The 3,908-nt window shown below is 35.0% G+C and overlaps 1 non-coding gene across 1 annotated transcript; it reads right to left on the reverse strand.

The window, feature by feature from the left end:
- Nucleotides 1-1,918: 1,918 nt before the first annotated feature.
- LOC127748266 (small nucleolar RNA R71) lies at nt 1,919-2,027 on the reverse strand. Its single transcript, XR_008010208.1, has one exon. It is a non-coding gene; the product is annotated as a small nucleolar RNA R71 (small nucleolar RNA).
- Between the last annotated feature and the right edge of the window lie 1,881 nt (nt 2,028-3,908).

Below are 3,908 nucleotides of genomic sequence, written 5' to 3' on the forward strand. Positions count from 1 at the left end.
TTTTAAGTTTGGTGTCAATGGCATTTTTTAAAAATTTGTGCATTTTTCAAAAAAACTCATGCATGGTGTTCTTCACGATCTTCAAGTTGTTCTTGATAAGTCTTCTTATTTGATCTTTAAATTTTCTTGTTTTGTGTCTTTTGTTGTTTTTCATATACATTTTTGTATTCATAGTGCCTAAACATGAAAAATTTCTAAGTTTGGTGTCTTGCATGTTTTTCTTTTCTTGAAAATTTTTCAAAAATAAGTCTTGATGTTCATCATGATCTTCAAAGTGTTCTTGGTGTTCATCTTGAGATTCATAGTGTTATTGCATGCATTAGTGGTTTTGATCCAAAATTTTCATGTTTTGGGTCATATTTGTGTTTTTCTCTCTCCTTATAAAAAATCAAAAAAATATATTTTTCTTTTTTCTCTCATAAATTTCGAAAATTTGAGTTGACTTAGTCAAAATTTTTTAAAACTTAGTTATTTCTTATAAGTCAAGTCAAATTTTCAATTTTAAAAATCCTATCTTTTCAAAACTTTTTCAAAAATCAAATCTTTTTCATTTTTCTTTTATGATTTTCGAAATTTAAAAATATTTTTCAAAATCTTTTTCTTAATTTCATTTCAAATTTTCGAAAACTTTGCTAACAATTAATATGATTGATTCAAAAATTTGAAGTTTGTTACTTTCTTGTTAAGAAATGTTCAATCTTTAAATTCTAGAATCATATCTTTTAGTTTCTTGTTAGTTAAGTAATCAATTTTAATTTTAAAAAATCAAATCTTTTTAATTTCCTCTTCAAATCTTTTTCAAAATATCTTTTCAATCATATCTTTTTAACCATATCTTTTTCAAAATATCTTTTCAATCATATCTTTTTAACCATATCTTTTTCAAATCATATCTTTTTCAAAATTAATTTCAACATCTTTTCTAACTTCTTATCTTTTCAAAATTGAATTTCAAATCTTTTTCAACTAACTAATTGACTTCTTGTTTATTTTACTAATTCTTATCTTTTTCAAAACCACCTAACTACTTTCCTTTCTCTAATTTTTGAAAATCACCTCCCTCTTTTTCAAAATTCTTTTAATTAATTAATTGTTTCAAATTTTAATTTTAATTTTATTTTTTCTTAATTTTTGAAAATCACTAACCTTTTTTTCAAAAATAATTTTCGAAATTCTCTCCCTCTCATCTCTTTCTATTTATTTTATTTATTTACTAACACTTCTCTTCATCTTAAAATTCAAACCCTCTCTTCTCTTCTGTGTTCGAATTTTTCTCCTCTTCATTCTTATTCTTCTTCTTCTACTCACATAAAAGAATCTCTCTACTGTGGTAAAGAGGATCCCTATTATTATTTTCTGTTCTCTTCTTTTTCATATGAGTAGGAGCAAAGACAAGAACATTCTTTTTGAAGCAGATCCTGAACCTGAAAGGACTCTGAAGAAGAAACTAAGAGAAGCTAAATTACAGCAATACAGAGAAAACCTTACAGAAATTTTCGAAAAAGAAGAGGAGATGGTAGCCAAAAATAATGACAACAACAATAATGCAAGGAGGATGCTTGGTGATTATACTAAACCTACTTCCAATTTTTATGGAAGAAGCATCTCAATCCCTGCCATTGGAGCAAACAATTTTGAGCTGAAGCCTCAACTAGTTGCTCTAATGCAACAAAACTGCAAGTTTCATGGACTTCCATCAGAAGATTCCTATTAGTTTTTAACTGAGTTCTTGCAGATCTGTGATATTGTTAAGACTAACAGAGTAGATCCTGAAGTCTACAGGCTCATGCTTTTCCCTTTTGCTGTAAGAGACAGAGTTAGAACATGGTTGGACTCACAACCTAAAGATAGCCTGGTCTCTTGAGATAAGCTGGTCACGGCCTTCTTGGGCAAGTTCTTTCCTCCACAAAAGCTGAGCAAAATTAAAGTGGATGTTCAGACCTTCAAGCAAAAAGATGGTGAATCCCTCTATGAAGCTTGGGAAAGATACAAGCAGTTGACCAAAAAGTATCCTTCTGACATACTTTCAGAGTGGACCATTTCAGATATATTCTATGATGGTCTATCTGAATCCTCTAAGATGTCACTGGACCATTCTGCAGGTTGATCCATTCACCTAAAGAAAATGCCTGCAGAAGCTCAAGAACTCATTGACATTGTTGCAAATAACCAATTCATATACACCTCTGAGAGGAACCCTGTGAGTAATGGGACGCCTCAGAGGAAGGGAGTTCTTAAAATTGATGCTCTGCATGCCATATTGGCTCAGAACAAAATATTGACTCAGCAAGTCAACATGATTTCTCAGAGTCTGAATGGATTGCAAAATGCATCCAACAGTACTAAAGAAGCATCATCTGAAGAAGAAGCTTATGATCTTGAGAACCCTACAATGGCAGAGGTAAATTATATAGGTGAAGCCTTTGGCAACACCTATAACCTTTCATGGAGAAATCATCCGAATTTTTCATGGAAGGATCCCCAGAAGCAAGGCTTCAATAATAACAATGGTGGAAGAAACAGGTTTAGCAATAGCAAGCCTTTTTCATCATCTTCTCAGCAACAGACAGAGAATTCTGAGCAGAGCACCTCTAGCTTAGCAAACATAATCTCTGATCTATCTAAGACCACTTTAAGTTTTATGAATGAAACAAGGTCCTCCATTAGAAACTTGGAGGCACAAGTGGGTCAGCTGAGTAAGAAAATCACTGAAATTCCTCCTAGTACTCTCCCAAGCAATACAGAAGAGAATCCAAAAAGAGAGTTCAAGGCCATTGATATAATCAAAATGGCCAAATCCAAAGAGGAAGGGGAGGACGTGAATCCCAATGAGGAAGACCTCATGGTACGTCCTCCAGATAGAAAGGAGTTCCCTATTGAGGACTGATGAGCGGATAATTTATACGCTTTTTGGCATTGTTTTTAGATAGTTTTTAGTAAGTTTGAGCTACTTTTAGGGATGTTTTCATTAGTTTTTATGTTAAATTCACATTTCTGGACTTTACTATGAGTTTGTGTGTTTTTCTGTGATTTCAGGTAAATTCTGGCTGAAATTGAGGGACTTGAGCAAAACTCTGAAGAAGGCTGACAAAAGGACTGCTGATGCTGTTGGAATCTGACCTCCCTGCACTCGAAGTGGATTTTCTAGAGCTACAGAACTCCAATTGGCGAGATCTCAATGGCGTTGGAAAGTAGACATCCAGAGCTTTCCAGCAATATATAATAGTCCATACTTTATTCGAAGAAAGACGACGTAACCTGGCGTTGAACGCCAAGTTCATGCTGCTGTCTGGAGTTAAACGCCAGAAAAATGTCATGATCCGGAGTTGAACGCCCAAAACACGTCATAACTCGGAGTTCAACTCCAAGAGAAGCCTCAGCTCGTGAAATGATCAAGCTCAGCCCAAACATACACCAAGTGGGCCCCGGAAGTGGATTTATGCATCAATTACTTACTCATGTAAACCCTAGGAGCTAGTTTATTATAAATAGAACATTTATCTATTGTATTAGACATCTTTTTTGACCACTTTAAGTCTTTTATCATTCGGTCACTTGATCATGGAGAGGGCTGGCCATTCGGCCATGCCTGAATCCTTTGNGCTGTGACGTGCTTCAAACTTGCAAGTGCTGGGCGTTAGTGACAGACGCAAAAGAATCAAGGGATTCTATTCCAGTAGGCGCAGGAACCAACCAGTGATTAGCCGTACTGTGACAGAGTGCGTGAGCATAGTTTTCACTGCGAGGATGAGATGTAGCCATCAACCATGGGTGATGCCTCCAGACGATTAGCCGTGCGAGTGACAGCCGCATAGGATCATTTTCCAGAGAGGATTGAAAGTAGCCACCGCTGATGGTGAACCCCTATACACAGCTTGCCATGGAAAGGAGTAAGAAGGATTGAGTAG

The sequence above is a fragment of the Arachis duranensis genome, chromosome 5 (assembly GCF_000817695.3).
Source record: "Arachis duranensis cultivar V14167 chromosome 5, aradu.V14167.gnm2.J7QH, whole genome shotgun sequence".
In the NCBI taxonomy this organism is placed as follows: Eukaryota; Viridiplantae; Streptophyta; class Magnoliopsida; order Fabales; family Fabaceae; genus Arachis; species Arachis duranensis.